This window comes from Pseudorasbora parva, chromosome 20, assembly GCF_024679245.1.
Source record: "Pseudorasbora parva isolate DD20220531a chromosome 20, ASM2467924v1, whole genome shotgun sequence".
Classification (NCBI taxonomy): Eukaryota; Metazoa; Chordata; class Actinopteri; order Cypriniformes; family Gobionidae; genus Pseudorasbora; species Pseudorasbora parva.
Genome location: NC_090191.1, coordinates 15,893,446 through 15,909,886, shown reverse-complemented (window position 1 = coordinate 15,909,886; position 16,441 = coordinate 15,893,446). Strand labels below are relative to the sequence as shown.

Here is a 16,441-nt window from a genome sequence, read left to right as displayed (position 1 = left end):
CACCACTCTGCCCCGTGTGAGGCTCGAACTCACGACCTTCAGATTATGAGACTGACGCGCTGCCTAACTGCGCCAACGAGGCATGTGCGGTGGCCAGTGTGAGTGGTGGAGCACTAGCTTCTGGATCATCTGCCATTCGGTACAGCTCCAAACACGCTGCTCACCGTGCGCTGTCATGTCAGGATGGCCGAGCGGTCTAAGGCGCTGCGTTCAGGTCGCAGTCTCCCCTGGAGGCGTGGGTTCGAATCCCACTTCTGACAGACCTGACCTTTGGTTGCGGGCTCCAGGTAGACTCTTTAACCCTCTGGCAAGTTGACCCAGTAACACGCTAATATTGACGAAGCACTGCAATTCAGTTCATGTCAGAGCCAATGGAACACTACGGTACCTCTGACCACCGGCATCGCATGAACTTTAAAGTAACACTTTTGTGCCATGTATGGGATTCTGTGGAATTTTCATGCAGTTTCCAGGGAATGTCATGTCCTGACATTTCATGAAATTGGACATGTTTTATAGAATAGCATTCAATGGAATACCATGTTGTGATGTTTACCGGAATGAGAACTTGTTTATGAAAGGGTATTCATGTTTTGTTTGGGGTTTCTTTGGAGGGATGCAATGGGATTCTTGGAGTTTGACTGTGATGTCATGGACTGAAATTTTGGGGGTGCAGTAGAATTTCATGGCAAGGAATTCCTGGAAATCTCTTGGAATGACATGTCATGGGTTTATGGGCTGTGGGATGGAATGTCATGAAATGAGATTCATGGCATGTCAAGCGAAACATTACATCACTACTGACAAGAAACGTCATGAGAATGAAAGAATTATGTTCAGACTGAACAAAACTTTGTAGTGACACTGCCCCAGTTTAGGTGAATATGAGAGGAATACTATTTCTGCATTTATTCAACATCTGCCCTACAAAATGACTGGATTTCAATCGCATTGCTCATGAAGGAATGGACAATCACACAAAAGGGTATGAAGAAACCCGCTCTTTTGCCTAAACGCTTTTGTGTGCCAAAAAGCACCACTCTGCCCCGTGTGAGGCTCGAACTCACGACCTTCAGATTATGAGACTGACGCGCTGCCTAACTGCACCAACGAGGCATGTGCTGTGGCCAGTGTGAGTGGTGGAGCACTAGCTTCTGGATCATCTGCCATTCGGTGCAGCTCCAAACACGCTGCTCACCGTGAGCTGTCATGTCAGGATGGCCGAGTGGTCTAAGGCGCTGCGTTCAGGTCGCAGTCTCCCCTGGAGGCGTGGGTTCGAATTCCAATTCTGACAGACCTAACCTTTGGTTGCGGGCTCCAGGTAGACTCTTTAACCCTCTGGCAAGTTGACCCAGTAACACACTAATATTGACGAAGCACTGCATTTCAGTTCATGTCAGAGCCAATGGAACACTACGGTACCTCTGACCACCGGCATCGTATGAACTTTAAAGTAACACTTTTGTGCCATGTATGGGATTCTGTGGAATTTCCATGCAGTTTCCAGGGAATGTCATGTCCTGACATTTCATGAAATTGGACATGTTTTATAGAATAGCATTCAATGGAATAACATGTTGTGATGTTTACCGGAATGAGAACTTGTTTATGAAAGGGTATTCATGTTTTGTTTGGGGTTTCTTTGGAGGGATGCAATGGGATTCTTGGAGTTTGACTGTGATGTCATGGACTGAAATTTTGGGGGTGCAGTAGAATTTCATGGCAAGGAATTCCTGGAAATCTCTTGGAATGACATGTCATGGGTTTATGGGCTGTGGGATGGAATGTCATGGAATGAGATTCATGGCATGTCAAGCGAAACATTACATCACTACTGACAAGAAACGTCATGAGAATGAAAGAATTATGTTCAGACTGAACAAAACATTGTAGTGACACTGCCCCATTTTAGGTGAATATGAGAGGAATACTATTACTGCATTTATTCAACATCTGCCCTACAAAATAACTGGATTTCAATCGCATTGCTCATGAAGGAATGGACAATCACACAAAAGGGTATGAAGAAACCCGCTCTTTTGCCTAAACGCTCTTGTGTGCCAAAAAGCACCACTCTGCCCCGTGTGAGGCTCGAACTCACGACCTTCAGATTATGAGACTGCCGCGCTGCCTAACTGCGCCAACGAGGCATGTGCTGTGGCCAGTGTGAGTGGTGAAGCACTAGCTTCTGGATCATCTGCCATTCGGTGCAGCTCCAAACACGCTGCTCACCGTGAGCTGTCATGTCAGGATGGCCGAGCTAAGGCGCTGCGTTCAGGTCGCAGTCTCCCCTGGAGGCGTGGGTTCGAATCCCACTTCTGACAGACCTAACCTTTGGTTGCGGGCTCCAGGTAGAGTCTTTAACCCTCTGGCAAGTTGACCCAGTAACACACTAATATTGATGAAGCACTGCATTTCAGTTCATGTCAGATCCAATGGAACACTACGGTACCTCTGACCACCGGCATCGTATGAACTTTAAAGTAACACTTTTGTGCCATGTATGGGATTCTGTGGAATTTCCATGCAGTTTCCAGGGAATGTCATGTCCTGACATTTTATGAAATTGGACATGTTTTATAGAATAGCATTCAATGGAATACCATGTTGCGATGTTTACCGGAATGAGAACTTGTTTATGAAAGGGTATTCATGTTTTGTTTGGGGTTTCTTTGGAGGGATGCAATGGGATTCTTGGAGTTTGACTGTGATGTCGTGGACTGAAATTTTGGGGGTGCAGTAGAATTTCATTTCAAGGAATTCCTGGAAATCTCTTGGAATGACATGTCATGGGTTTATGGGCTGTGGGATGGAATGTCATGGAATGAGAATCATGAAATGTCAAGCGAAACATTACATCACTACTGACAAGAAACATCATGAGAATGAAAGAATTATGTTCAACCTGAACAAAACATTGTAGTGACACTGCCCCATTTTAGGTGAATATGAGAGGAATACTATTACTGCATTTATTCAACATCTGCCCTACAAAATGACTGGAATTCAATCGCATTGCTCATGAAGGAATGGACAATCACACAAAAGGGTATGAAGAAACCCGCTCTTTTGCCTAAACGCTCTTGTGTGCTAAAAATCACAACTCTGCCCCGTGTGAGGCTCGAACTCACGACCTTCAGATTATGAGACTGACGCGCTGCCTAACTGCGCCAACGAGGCATGTGCTGTGGCCAGTGTGAGTGGTGGAGCACTAGCTTCTGGATCATCTGCCATTCGGTGCAGCTCCAAACACGCTGCTCACCGTGCACTGTCATGTCAGGATGGCCGAGTGGTCTAAGGCGCTGCGTTCAGGTTGCAGTCTCCCCTGGAGGCGTGGGTTCGAATCCTACTTCTGACAGACCTGACCTTTGGTTGCGGGCTCCAGGTAGACTCTTTAACCCTCTGGCAAGTTGACCCAGTAACACGCTAATATTGACGAAGCACTGCAATTCAGTTCATGTCAGAGCCAATGGAACACTACGGTACCTCTGACCACCGGCATCGCATGAACTTTAAAGTAACACTTTTGTGCCATGTATGGGATTCTGTGGAATTTTCATGCAGTTTCCAGGGAATGTCATGTCCTGACATTTCATGAAATTGGACATGTTTTATAGAATAGCATTCAATGGAATAACATGTTGTGATGTTTACCGGAATGAGAACTTGTTTATGAAAGGGTATTCATGTTTTGTTTGGGGTTTCTTTGGAGGGATGCAATGGGATTCTTGGAGTTTGACTGTGATGTCATGGACTGAAATTTTGGGGGTGCAGTAGAATTTCATGGCAAGGAATTCCTGGAAATCTCTTGGAATGACATGTCATGGGTTTATGGGCTGTGGGATGGAATGTCATGGAATGAGATTCATGGCATGTCAAGCGAAACATTACATCACTACTGACAAGAAACGTCATGAGAATGAAAGAATTATGTTCAGACTGAACAAAACTTTGTAGTGACACTGCCCCAGTTTAGGTGAATATGAGAGGAATACTATTTCTGCATTTATTCAACATCTGCCCTACAAAATGACTGGATTTCAATCGCATTGCTCATGAAGGAATGGACAATCACACAAAAGGGTATGAAGAAACCCGCTCTTTTGCCTAAACGCTCTTGTGTGCCAAAAAGCACCACTCTGCCCCGTGTGAGGCTCGAACTCACGACCTTCAGATTATGAGACTGACGCGCTGCCTAACTGCGCCAACGAGGCATGTGCGGTGGCCAGTGTGAGTGGTGGAGCACTAGCTTCTGGATCATCTGCCATTCGGTACAGCTCCAAACACGCTGCTCACCGTGCGCTGTCATGTCAGGATGGCCGAGCGGTCTAAGGCGCTGCGTTCAGGTCGCAGTCTCCCCTGGAGGCGTGGGTTCGAATCCCACTTCTGACAGACCTGACCTTTGGTTGCGGGCTCCAGGTAGACTCTTTAACCCTCTGGCAAGTTGACCCAGTAACACGCTAATATTGACGAAGCACTGCAATTCAGTTCATGTCAGAGCCAATGGAACACTACGGTACCTCTGACCACCGGCATCGCATGAACTTTAAAGTAACACTTTTGTGCCATGTATGGGATTCTGTGGAATTTTCATGCAGTTTCCAGGGAATGTCATGTCCTGACATTTCATGAAATTGGACATGTTTTATAGAATAGCATTCAATGGAATACCATGTTGTGATGTTTACCGGAATGAGAACTTGTTTATGAAAGGGTATTCATGTTTTGTTTGGGGTTTCTTTGGAGGGATGCAATGGGATTCTTGGAGTTTGACTGTGATGTCATGGACTGAAATTTTGGGGGTGCAGTAGAATTTCATGGCAAGGAATTCCTGGAAATCTCTTGGAATGACATGTCATGGGTTTATGGGCTGTGGGATGGAATGTCATGAAATGAGATTCATGGCATGTCAAGCGAAACATTACATCACTACTGACAAGAAACGTCATGAGAATGAAAGAATTATGTTCAGACTGAACAAAACTTTGTAGTGACACTGCCCCAGTTTAGGTGAATATGAGAGGAATACTATTTCTGCATTTATTCAACATCTGCCCTACAAAATGACTGGATTTCAATCGCATTGCTCATGAAGGAATGGACAATCACACAAAAGGGTATGAAGAAACCCGCTCTTTTGCCTAAACGCTTTTGTGTGCCAAAAAGCACCACTCTGCCCCGTGTGAGGCTCGAACTCACGACCTTCAGATTATGAGACTGACGCGCTGCCTAACTGCACCAACAAGGCATGTGCTGTGGCCAGTGTGAGTGGTGGAGCACTAGCTTCTGGATCATCTGCCATTCGGTGCAGCTCCAAACACGCTGCTCACCGTGCACTGTCATGTCAGGATGGCCGAGTGGTCTAAGGCGCTGCGTTCAGGTTGCAGTCTCCCCTGGAGGCGTGGGTTCGAATCCTACTTCTGACAGACCTGACCTTTGGTTGCGGGCTCCAGGTAGACTCTTTAACCCTCTGGCAAGTTGACCCAGTAACACGCTAATATTGACGAAGCACTGCAATTCAGTTCATGTCAGAGCCAATGGAACACTACGGTACCTCTGACCACCGGCATCGCATGAACTTTAAAGTAACACTTTTGTGCCATGTATGGGATTCTGTGGAATTTTCATGCAGTTTCCAGGGAATGTCATGTCCTGACATTTCATGAAATTGGACATGTTTTATAGAATAGCATTCAATGGAATAACATGTTGTGATGTTTACCGGAATGAGAACTTGTTTATGAAAGGGTATTCATGTTTTGTTTGGGGTTTCTTTGGAGGGATGCAATGGGATTCTTGGAGTTTGACTGTGATGTCATGGACTGAAATTTTGGGGGTGCAGTAGAATTTCATGGCAAGGAATTCCTGGAAATCTCTTGGAATGACATGTCATGGGTTTATGGGCTGTGGGATGGAATGTCATGGAATGAGATTCATGGCATGTCAAGCGAAACATTACATCACTACTGACAAGAAACGTCATGAGAATGAAAGAATTATGTTCAGACTGAACAAAACATTGTAGTGACACTGCCCCATTTTAGGTGAATATGAGAGGAATACTATTACTGCATTTATTCAACATCTGCCCTACAAAATGACTGGATTTCAATCGCATTGCTCATGAAGGAATGGACAATCACACAAAAGGGTATGAAGAAACCCGCTCTTTTGCCTAAACGCTCTTGTGTGCCAAAAAGCACCACTCTGCCCCGTGTGAGGCTCGAACTCACGACCTTCAGATTATGAGACTGCCGCGCTGCCTAACTGCGCCAACGAGGCATGTGCTGTGGCCAGTGTGAGTGGTGAAGCACTAGCTTCTGGATCATCTGCCATTCGGTGCAGCTCCAAACACGCTGCTCACCGTGAGCTGTCATGTCAGGATGGCCGAGCTAAGGCGCTGCGTTCAGGTCGCAGTCTCCCCTGGAGGCGTGGGTTCGAATCCCACTTCTGACAGACCTAACCTTTGGTTGCGGGCTCCAGGTAGAGTCTTTAACCCTCTGGCAAGTTGACCCAGTAACACACTAATATTGATGAAGCACTGCATTTCAGTTCATGTCAGATCCAATGGAACACTACGGTACCTCTGACCACCGGCATCGTATGAACTTTAAAGTAACACTTTTGTGCCATGTATGGGATTCTGTGGAATTTCCATGCAGTTTCCAGGGAATGTCATGTCCTGACATTTTATGAAATTGGACATGTTTTATAGAATAGCATTCAATGGAATACCATGTTGCGATGTTTACCGGAATGAGAACTTGTTTATGAAAGGGTATTCATGTTTTGTTTGGGGTTTCTTTGGAGGGATGCAATGGGATTCTTGGAGTTTGACTGTGATGTCGTGGACTGAAATTTTGGGGGTGCAGTAGAATTTCATTTCAAGGAATTCCTGGAAATCTCTTGGAATGACATGTCATGGGTTTATGGGCTGTGGGATGGAATGTCATGGAATGAGAATCATGAAATGTCAAGCGAAACATTACATCACTACTGACAAGAAACATGATGAGAATGAAAGAATTATGTTCAACCTGAACAAAACATTGTAGTGACACTGCCCCATTTTAGGTGAATATGAGAGGAATACTATTACTGCATTTATTCAACATCTGCCCTACAAAATGACTGGAATTCAATCGCATTGCTCATGAAGGAATGGACAATCACACAAAAGGGTATGAAGAAACCCGCTCTTTTGCCTAAACGCTCTTGTGTGCTAAAAATCACAACTCTGCCCCGTGTGAGGCTCGAACTCACGACCTTCAGATTATGAGACTGACGCGCTGCCTAACTGCGCCAACGAGGCATGTGCTGTGGCCAGTGTGAGTGGTGGAGCACTAGCTTCTGGATCATCTGCCATTCGGTGCAGCTCCAAACACGCTGCTCACCGTGCACTGTCATGTCAGGATGGCCGAGTGGTCTAAGGCGCTGCGTTCAGGTTGCAGTCTCCCCTGGAGGCGTGGGTTCGAATCCTACTTCTGACAGACCTGACCTTTGGTTGCGGGCTCCAGGTAGACTCTTTAACCCTCTGGCAAGTTGACCCAGTAACACGCTAATATTGACGAAGCACTGCAATTCAGTTCATGTCAGAGCCAATGGAACACTACGGTACCTCTGACCACCGGCATCGCATGAACTTTAAAGTAACACTTTTGTGCCATGTATGGGATTCTGTGGAATTTTCATGCAGTTTCCAGGGAATGTCATGTCCTGACATTTCATGAAATTGGACATGTTTTATAGAATAGCATTCAATGGAATAACATGTTGTGATGTTTACCGGAATGAGAACTTGTTTATGAAAGGGTATTCATGTTTTGTTTGGGGTTTCTTTGGAGGGATGCAATGGGATTCTTGGAGTTTGACTGTGATGTCATGGACTGAAATTTTGGGGGTGCAGTAGAATTTCATGGCAAGGAATTCCTGGAAATCTCTTGGAATGACATGTCATGGGTTTATGGGCTGTGGGATGGAATGTCATGGAATGAGATTCATGGCATGTCAAGCGAAACATTACATCACTACTGACAAGAAACGTCATGAGAATGAAAGAATTATGTTCAGACTGAACAAAACTTTGTAGTGACACTGCCCCAGTTTAGGTGAATATGAGAGGAATACTATTTCTGCATTTATTCAACATCTGCCCTACAAAATGACTGGATTTCAATCCCATTGCTCATGAAGGAATGGACAATCACACAAAAGGGTATGAAGAAACCCGCTCTTTTGCCTAAACGCTCTTGTGTGCCAAAAAGCACCACTCTGCCCCGTGTGAGGCTCGAACTCACGACCTTCAGATTATGAGACTGACGCGCTGCCTAACTGCGCCAACGAGGCATGTGCTGTGGCCAGTGTGAGTGGTGGAGCACTAGCTTCTGGATCATCTGCCATTCGGTGCAGCTCCAAACACGCTGCTCACCATGAGCTGTCATGTCAGGATGGCCGAGCAGTCTAAGGCGCTGCCTTCAGGTCGCAGTCTACCCTGGAGGAGTGGGTTCGAATCCCACTTCTGACAGACCTAACCTTTGGTTGCGGGCTCCAGGTAGAGTCTTTAACCCTCTGGCAAGTTGACCCAGTAACACACTAATATTGACGAAGCACTGCATTTCAGTTCATGTCAGAGCCAATGGAACACTACGGTACCTCTGACCACCGGCATCGCATGAACTTTAAAGTAACACTTTTGTGCCATGTATGGGATTCTGTGGAATTTCCATGCAGTTTCCAGGGAATGTCATGTCCTGACATTTCATGAAATTGGACATGTTTTATAGAATAGCATTCAATGGAATACCATGTTGTGATGTTTACCGGAATGAGAACTTGTTTATGAAAGGGTATTCATGTTTTGTTTGGGGTTTCTTTGGAGGGATGCAATGGGATTCTTGGAGTTTGACTGTGATGTCATGGACTGAAATTTTGGGGGTGCAGTAGAATTTCATGGCAAGGAATTCCTGGAAATCTCTTGGAATGACATGTCATGGGTTTATGGGCTGTGGGATGGAATGTCATGGAATGAGATTCATGGCATGTCAAGCGAAACATTACATCACTACTGACAAGAAACGTCATGAGAATGAAAGAATTATGTTCAGACTGAACAAAACTTTGTAGTGACACTGCCCCAGTTTAGGTGAATATGAGAGGAATACTATTTCTGCATTTATTCAACATCTGCCCTACAAAATGACTGGATTTCAATCCCATTGCTCATGAAGGAATGGACAATCACACAAAAGGGTATGAAGAAACCCGCTCTTTTGCCTAAACGCTCTTGTGTGCCAAAAAGCACCACTCTGCCCCGTGTGAGGCTCGAACTCACGACCTTCAGATTATGAGACTGACGCGCTGCCTAACTGCGCCAACGAGGCATGTGCTGTGGCCAGTGTGAGTGGTGGAGCACTAGCTTCTGGATCATCTGCCATTCGGTGCAGCTCCAAACACGCTGCTCACCATGAGCTGTCATGTCAGGATGGCCGAGCAGTCTAAGGCGCTGCCTTCAGGTCGCAGTCTACCCTGGAGGAGTGGGTTCGAATCCCACTTCTGACAGACCTAACCTTTGGTTGCGGGCTCCAGGTAGAGTCTTTAACCCTCTGGCAAGTTGACCCAGTAACACACTAATATTGACGAAGCACTGCATTTCAGTTCATGTCAGAGCCAATGGAACACTACGGTACCTCTGACCACCGGCATCGCATGAACTTTAAAGTAACACTTTTGTGCCATGTATGGGATTCTGTGGAATTTCCATGCAGTTTCCAGGGAATGTCATGTCCTGACATTTCATGAAATTGGACATGTTTTATAGAATAGCATTCAATGGAATACCATGTTGTGATGTTTACCGGAATGAGAACTTGTTTATGAAAGGGTATTCATGTTTTGTTTGGGGTTTCTTTGGAGGGATGCAATGGGATTCTTGGAGTTTGACTGTGATGTCATGGACTGAAATTTTGGGGGTGCAGTAGAATTTCATGGCAAGGAATTCCTGGAAATCTCTTGGAATGACATGTCATGGGTTTATGGGCTGTGGGATGGAATGTCATGGAATGAGATTCATGGCATGTCAAGCGAAACATTACATCACTACTGACAAGAAACGTCATGAGAATGAAAGAATTATGTTCAGACTGAACAAAACATTGTAGTGACACTGCCCCATTTTAGGTGAATATGAGAGGAATACTATTACTGCATTTATTCAACATCTGCCCTACAAAATGACTGGAATTCAATCGCATTGCTCATGAAGGAATGGACAATCACACAAAAGGGTATGAAGAAACCCGCTCTTTTGCCTAAACGCTCTTGTGTGCTAAAAAGCACAACCCTGCCCCGTGTGAGGCTCGAACTCACGACCTTCAGATTATGAGACTGACGCGCTGCCTAACTGCGCCAACGAGGCATGTGCTGTGGCCAGTGTGAGTGGTGGAGCACTAGCTTCTGGATCATCTGCCATTCGGTGCAGCTCCAAACACGCTGCTCACCGTGTGCTGTCATGTCAGGATGGCCGAGCGGTCTAAGGCGCTGCGTTCAGGTCGCAGTCTCCCCTGGAGGCGTGGGTTCAAATCCCACTTCTGACAGACCTAACCTTTGGTTGCGGGCTCCAGGTAGACTCTTTAACCCTCTGGCAAGTTGACCCAGTAACACGCTAATATTGACAAAGCACTGCAATTCAGTTCATGTCAGAGCCAATGGAACACTACGGTACCTCTGACCACCGGCATCGCATGAACTTTAAAGTAACACTTTTGTGCCATGTATGGGATTCTGTGGAATTTTCATGCAGTTTCCAGGGAATGTCATGTCCTGACATTTCATGAAATTGGACATGTTTTATAGAATAGCATTCAATGGAATAACATGTTGTGATGTTTACCGGAATGAGAACTTGTTTATGAAAGGGTATTCATGTTTTGTTTGGGGTTTCTTTGGAGGGATGCAATGAGATTCTTGGAGTTTGACTGTGATGTCATTGACTGAAATTTTGGGGGTGCAGTAGAATTTCATTGCAAGGAATTCCTGGAAATCTCTTGGAATGACATGTCATGGGTTTATGGGCTGTGGGATGGAATGTCATGGAATGAGAATCATGAAATGTCAAGCGAAACATTACATCACTACTGACAAGAAACATCATGAGAATGAAAGAATTATGTTCAACCTGAACAAAACATTGTAGTGACACTGCCCCATTTTAGGTGAATATGAGAGGAATACTATTACTGCATTTATTCAACATCTGCCCTACAAAATGACTGGAATTCAATCGCATTGCTCATGAAGGAATGGACAATCACACAAAAGGGTATGAAGAAACCCGCTCTTTTGCCTAAACGCTCTTGTGTGCTAAAAAGCACAACTCTGCCCCGCGTGAGGCTCGAACTCACGACCTTCAGATAATGAGACTGACGCGCTGCCTAACTGCGCCAACGAGGCATGTGCTGTGGCCAGTGTGAGTGGTGGAGCACTAGCTTCTGGATCATCTGCCATTCGGTGCAGCTCCAAACACGCTGCTCACCGTGCGCTGTCATGTCAGGATGGCCGAGCGGTCTAAGGTGCTGCGTTCAGGTCGCAGTCTCCCCTGGAGGCGTGGGTTCGAATCCCACTTCTGAAAGACCTGACCTTTGGTTGCGGGCTCCAGGTAGACTCTTTAACCCTCTGGCAAGTTGACCCAGTAAGACGCTAATATTGACGAAGCACTGCAATTCAGTTCATGTCAAAGCCAATGGAACACTACGGTACGTCTGACCACCGGCATCGCATGAACTTTAAAGTAACACTTTTGTGCCATGTATGGGATTCTGTGGAATTTTCATGCAGTGTCCAGGGAATGTCATGTCCTGACATTTCATGAAATTGGACATGTTTTATAGAATAGCATTCAATGGAATACCATGTTGTGATGTTTACCGGAATGAGAACTTGTTTATGAAAGGGTATTCATGTTTTGTTTGGGGTTTCTTTGGAGGGATGCAATGGGATTCTTGGAGTTTGACTGTGATGTCATGGACTGAAATTTTGGGGGTGCAGTAGAATTTCATGGCAAGGAATTCCTGGAAATCTCTTGGAATGACATGTCATGGGTTTATGGGCTGTGGGATGGAATGTCATGGAATGAGATTCATGGCATGTCAAGAGAAACATTACATCACTACTGACAAGAAACGTCATGAGAATGAAAGAACTATGTTCAGACTGAACAAAACATTGTAGTGACACTGCCCCAGTTTAGGTGAATATGAGAGGAATACTATTTCTGCATTTATTCAACATCTGCCCTACAAAATGACTGGATTTCAATCGCATTGCTCATGAAGGAATGGACAATCACACAAAAGGGTATGAAGAAACCCGCTCTTTTGCCTAAATGCTCTTGTGTGCCAAAAAGCACCACTCTGCCCCGTGTGAGGCTCGAACTCACGACCTTCAGATTATGAGACTGACGCGCTGCCTAACTGCGCCAACGAGGCATGTGCTGTGGCCAGTGTGAGTGGTGGAGCACTAGCTTCTGGATCATCTGCCATTCGGTGCAGCTCCAAACACGCTGCTCACCATGAGCTGTCATGTCAGGATGGCCGAGCGGTCTAAGGCGCTGCGTTCAGGTCGCAGTCTCCCCTGGAGGCGTGGGTTCGAATCCCACTTCTGACAGACCTAACCTTTGGTTGCGGGCTCCAGGTAGAGTCTTTAACCCTCTGGCAAGTTGACCCAGTAACACACTAATATTGACGAAGCACTGCATTTCAGTTCATGTCAGAGCCAATGGAACACTACGGTACCTCTGACCACCGGCATCGTATGAACTTTAAAGTAACACTTTTGTGCCATGTATGGGATTCTGTGGAATTTCCATGCAGTTTCCAGGGAATGTCATGTCCTGACATTTCATGAAATTGGACATGTTTTATAGAATAGCATTCAATGGAATACCATGTTGTGATGTTTACCGGAATGAGAACTTGTTTATGAAAGGGTATTCATGTTTTGTTTGGGGTTTCTTTGGAGGGATGCAATGGGATTCTTGGAGTTTGACTGTGATGTCATGGACTGAAATTTTGGGGGTGCAGTAGAATTTCATGGCAAGGAATTCCTGGAAATCTCTTGGAATGACATGTCATGGGTTTATGGGCTGTGGGATGGAATGTCATGGAATGAGATTCATGGCATGTCAAGCGAAACACTACATCACTACTGACAAGAAACGTCATGAGAATGAAAGAATTATGTTCAGACTGAACAAAACATTGTAGTGACACTGCCCCATTTTAGGTGAATATGAGAGGAATACTATTACTGCATTTATTCAACATCTGCCCTACAAAATGACTGGATTTCAATCGCATTGCTCATGAAGGAATGGACAATCACACAAAAGGGTATGAAGAAACCCGCTCTTTTGCCTAAACGCTCTTGTGTGCCAAAAAGCACCACTCTGCCCCGTGTGAGGCTCGAACTCACGACCTTCAGATTATGAGACTGACGCGCTGCCTAACTGCGCCAACAAGGCATGTGCTGTGGCCAGTGTGAGTGGTGGAGCTAGCTTCTGGATCATCTGCCATTCGGTGCAGCTCCAAACACGCTGCTCACCATGCGCTGCCATGTCAGGATGGCCGAGCGGTCTAAGGCGCTGCGTTCAGGTCGCAGTCTCCCCTGGAGGCGTGGGTTTGAATCCCACTTCTGACAGACCTAACCTTTGGTTGCGGGCTCCAGGTAGACTCTTTAACCCTCTGGCAAGTTGACCCAGTAACACGCTAATATTGACGAAGCACTGCAATTCAGTTCATGTCAGAGCCAATGGAACACTACGGTACCTCTGACCACCGGCATCGCATGAACTTTAAAGTAACACTTTTGTGCCATGTATGGGATTCTGTGGAATTTTCATGCAGTTTCCAGGGAATGTCATGTCCTGACATTTCATGAAATTGGACATGTTTTATAGAATAGCATTCAATGGAATAACATGTTGTGATGTTTACCGGAATGAGAACTTGTTTATGAAAGGGTATTCATGTTTTGTTTGGGGTTTCTTTGGAGGGATGCAATGGGATTCTTGGAGTTTGACTGTGATGTCATGGACTGAAATTTTGGGGGTGCAGTAGAATTTCATGGCAAGGAATTCCTGGAAATCTCTTGGAATGACATGTCATGGGTTTATGGGCTGTGGGATGGAATGTCATGGAATGAGATTCATGGCATGTCAAGCGAAACATTACATCACTACTGACAAGAAACGTCATGAGAATGAAAGAATTATGTTCAGACTGAACAAAACATTGTAGTGACACTGCCCCATTTTAGGTGAATATGAGAGGAATACTATTTCTGCATTTATTCAACATCTGCCCTACAAAATGACTGGATTTCAATCGCATTGCTCATGAAGGAATGGACAATCACACAAAAGGGTATGAAGAAACCCGCTCTTTTGCCTAAACGCTCTTGTGTGCCAAAAAGCACCACTCTGCCCCGCGTGAGGCTCGAACTCACGACCTTCAGATTATGAGACTGACGCGCTGCCTAACTGCGCCAACGAGGCATGTGCTGTGGTCAGTGTGAGTGGTGGAGCACTAGCTACTGGATCATCTGCCATTCGGAGCAGCTCCAAACACGCTGCTCACCGTGAGCTGTCATGTCAGGATGGCCGAGCGGTCTAAGGCGCTGCGTTCAGGTTGCAGTCTCCCCTGGAGGCGTGGGTTCGAATCCCACTTCTGACAGATCTAACCTTTGGTTGCGAGCTCCAGGTAGAGTCTTTAACCCTCTGGCAATTTGACCCAGTAACACACTAATATTGACGAAGCACTGCATTTCAGTTCATGTCAGAGCCAATGGAACACTACGGTACCTCTGACCACCGGCATCGTATGAACTTTAAAGTAACACTTTTGTGCCATGTATGGGATTCTGTGGAATTTCCATGCAGTTTCCAGGGAATGTCATGTCCTGACATTTCATGAAATTGGACATGTTTTATAGAATAGCATTCAATGGAATACCATGTTGCGATGTTTACCGGAATGAGAACTTGTTTATGAAAGGGTATTCATGTTTTGTTTGGGGTTTCTTTGGAGGGATGCAATGGGATTCTTGGAGTTTGACTGTGATGTCATGGACTGAAATTTTGGGGGTGCAGTAGAATTTCATGGCAAGGAATTCCTGGAAATCTCTTGGAATGACATGTCATGGGTTTATGGGCTGTGGGATGGAATGTCATGGAATGAGATTCATGAAATGTCAAGCGAAACATTACATCACTACTGACAAGAAACATCATGAGAATGAAAGAATTATGTTCAGACTGAACAAAACATTGTAGTGACACTGCCCCAGTTTAGGTTAATATGAGAGGAATACTATTTCTGCATTTATTCAACATCTGCCCTACAAAATGACTGGATTTCAATCCCATTGCTCATGAAGGAATGGACAATCACACAAAAGGGTATGAAGAAACCCGCTCTTTTGCCTAAACGCTCTTGTGTGCCAAAAAGCACCACTCTGCCCCGTGTGAGGCTCGAACTCACGACCTTCAGATTATGAGACTGACGCGCTGCCTAACTGCGCCAACGAGGCATGTGCTGTGGCCAGTGTGAGTGGTGGAGCACTAGCTTCTGGATCATCTGCCATTCGGTGCAGCTCCAAACACGCTGCTCACCATGAGCTGTCATGTCAGGATGGCCGAGCGGTCTAAGGCGCTGCGTTCAGGTCGCAGTCTACCCTGGAGGAGTGGGTTCGAATCCCACTTCTGACAGACCTAACCTTTGGTTGCGGGCTCCAGGTAGAGTCTTTAACCCTCTGGCAAGTTGACCCAGTAACACACTAATATTGACGAAGCACTGCATTTCAGTTCATGTCAGAGCCAATGGAACACTACGGTACCTCTGACCACCGGCATCGTATGAACTTTAAAGTAACACTTTTGTGCCATGTATGGGATTCTGTGGAATTTCCATGCAGTTTCCAGGGAATGTCATGTCCTGACATTTCATGAAATTGGACATGTTTTATAGAATAGCATTCAATGGAATACCATGTTGTGATGTTTACCGGAATGAGAACTTGTTTATGAAAGGGTATTCATGTTTTGTTTGGGGTTTCTTTGGAGGGATGCAATGGGATTCTTGGAGTTTGACTGTGATGTCATGGACTGAAATTTTGGGGGTGCAGTAGAATTTCATGGCAAGGAATTCCTGGAAATCTCTTGGAATGACATGTCATGGGTTTATGGGCTGTGGGATGGAATGTCATGGAATGAGATTCATGGCATGTCAAGCGAAACATTACATCACTACTTACAAGAAACGTCATGAGAATGAAAGAATTATGTTCAGACTGAACAAAACATTGTAGTGACACTGCCCCATTTTAGGTGAATATGAGAGGAATACTATTACTGCATTTATTCAACATCTGCCCTACAAAATGACTGGAA

At 45.4% G+C, this 16,441-nt stretch overlaps 22 non-coding genes across 22 annotated transcripts; 9 read left to right on the top strand and 13 right to left on the bottom strand.

Annotated features, from left to right (window-relative positions):
• Positions 1-8: 8 nt before the first annotated feature.
• On the bottom strand, positions 9-82 carry trnam-cau (transfer RNA methionine (anticodon CAU)). The gene has a single exon. It is a non-coding gene; the product is annotated as a tRNA-Met (tRNA).
• A 95-nt stretch (positions 83-177) lies between these two features.
• trnal-cag (transfer RNA leucine (anticodon CAG)) lies at positions 178-260 on the top strand. Its single transcript has one exon. It is a non-coding gene; the product is annotated as a tRNA-Leu (tRNA).
• Positions 261-1,042: 782 nt separating this feature from the next.
• trnam-cau (transfer RNA methionine (anticodon CAU)) lies at positions 1,043-1,116 on the bottom strand. The gene has a single exon. It is a non-coding gene; the product is annotated as a tRNA-Met (tRNA).
• A 1,990-nt stretch (positions 1,117-3,106) lies between these two features.
• Positions 3,107-3,180, bottom strand: trnam-cau (transfer RNA methionine (anticodon CAU)). Its single transcript has one exon. It is a non-coding gene; the product is annotated as a tRNA-Met (tRNA).
• A 95-nt stretch (positions 3,181-3,275) lies between these two features.
• trnal-cag (transfer RNA leucine (anticodon CAG)) lies at positions 3,276-3,358 on the top strand. The gene has a single exon. It is a non-coding gene; the product is annotated as a tRNA-Leu (tRNA).
• Positions 3,359-4,140: 782 nt separating this feature from the next.
• Positions 4,141-4,214, bottom strand: trnam-cau (transfer RNA methionine (anticodon CAU)). Its single transcript has one exon. It is a non-coding gene; the product is annotated as a tRNA-Met (tRNA).
• A 95-nt stretch (positions 4,215-4,309) lies between these two features.
• Positions 4,310-4,392, top strand: trnal-cag (transfer RNA leucine (anticodon CAG)). The gene has a single exon. It is a non-coding gene; the product is annotated as a tRNA-Leu (tRNA).
• Positions 4,393-5,174: 782 nt separating this feature from the next.
• Positions 5,175-5,248, bottom strand: trnam-cau (transfer RNA methionine (anticodon CAU)). The gene has a single exon. It is a non-coding gene; the product is annotated as a tRNA-Met (tRNA).
• Positions 5,249-5,343: 95 nt separating this feature from the next.
• Positions 5,344-5,426, top strand: trnal-cag (transfer RNA leucine (anticodon CAG)). Its single transcript has one exon. It is a non-coding gene; the product is annotated as a tRNA-Leu (tRNA).
• A 1,812-nt stretch (positions 5,427-7,238) lies between these two features.
• On the bottom strand, positions 7,239-7,312 carry trnam-cau (transfer RNA methionine (anticodon CAU)). The gene has a single exon. It is a non-coding gene; the product is annotated as a tRNA-Met (tRNA).
• Positions 7,313-7,407: 95 nt separating this feature from the next.
• On the top strand, positions 7,408-7,490 carry trnal-cag (transfer RNA leucine (anticodon CAG)). The gene has a single exon. It is a non-coding gene; the product is annotated as a tRNA-Leu (tRNA).
• Positions 7,491-8,272: 782 nt separating this feature from the next.
• Positions 8,273-8,346, bottom strand: trnam-cau (transfer RNA methionine (anticodon CAU)). The gene has a single exon. It is a non-coding gene; the product is annotated as a tRNA-Met (tRNA).
• A 960-nt stretch (positions 8,347-9,306) lies between these two features.
• trnam-cau (transfer RNA methionine (anticodon CAU)) lies at positions 9,307-9,380 on the bottom strand. The gene has a single exon. It is a non-coding gene; the product is annotated as a tRNA-Met (tRNA).
• Positions 9,381-10,340: 960 nt separating this feature from the next.
• trnam-cau (transfer RNA methionine (anticodon CAU)) lies at positions 10,341-10,414 on the bottom strand. The gene has a single exon. It is a non-coding gene; the product is annotated as a tRNA-Met (tRNA).
• Positions 10,415-10,509: 95 nt separating this feature from the next.
• trnal-cag (transfer RNA leucine (anticodon CAG)) lies at positions 10,510-10,592 on the top strand. Its single transcript has one exon. It is a non-coding gene; the product is annotated as a tRNA-Leu (tRNA).
• Positions 10,593-12,408: 1,816 nt separating this feature from the next.
• trnam-cau (transfer RNA methionine (anticodon CAU)) lies at positions 12,409-12,482 on the bottom strand. The gene has a single exon. It is a non-coding gene; the product is annotated as a tRNA-Met (tRNA).
• A 95-nt stretch (positions 12,483-12,577) lies between these two features.
• Positions 12,578-12,660, top strand: trnal-cag (transfer RNA leucine (anticodon CAG)). Its single transcript has one exon. It is a non-coding gene; the product is annotated as a tRNA-Leu (tRNA).
• Positions 12,661-13,442: 782 nt separating this feature from the next.
• trnam-cau (transfer RNA methionine (anticodon CAU)) lies at positions 13,443-13,516 on the bottom strand. Its single transcript has one exon. It is a non-coding gene; the product is annotated as a tRNA-Met (tRNA).
• A 93-nt stretch (positions 13,517-13,609) lies between these two features.
• Positions 13,610-13,692, top strand: trnal-cag (transfer RNA leucine (anticodon CAG)). Its single transcript has one exon. It is a non-coding gene; the product is annotated as a tRNA-Leu (tRNA).
• Positions 13,693-14,474: 782 nt separating this feature from the next.
• trnam-cau (transfer RNA methionine (anticodon CAU)) lies at positions 14,475-14,548 on the bottom strand. The gene has a single exon. It is a non-coding gene; the product is annotated as a tRNA-Met (tRNA).
• Positions 14,549-14,643: 95 nt separating this feature from the next.
• On the top strand, positions 14,644-14,726 carry trnal-cag (transfer RNA leucine (anticodon CAG)). The gene has a single exon. It is a non-coding gene; the product is annotated as a tRNA-Leu (tRNA).
• A 782-nt stretch (positions 14,727-15,508) lies between these two features.
• Positions 15,509-15,582, bottom strand: trnam-cau (transfer RNA methionine (anticodon CAU)). The gene has a single exon. It is a non-coding gene; the product is annotated as a tRNA-Met (tRNA).
• Positions 15,583-16,441: the final 859 nt, after the last annotated feature.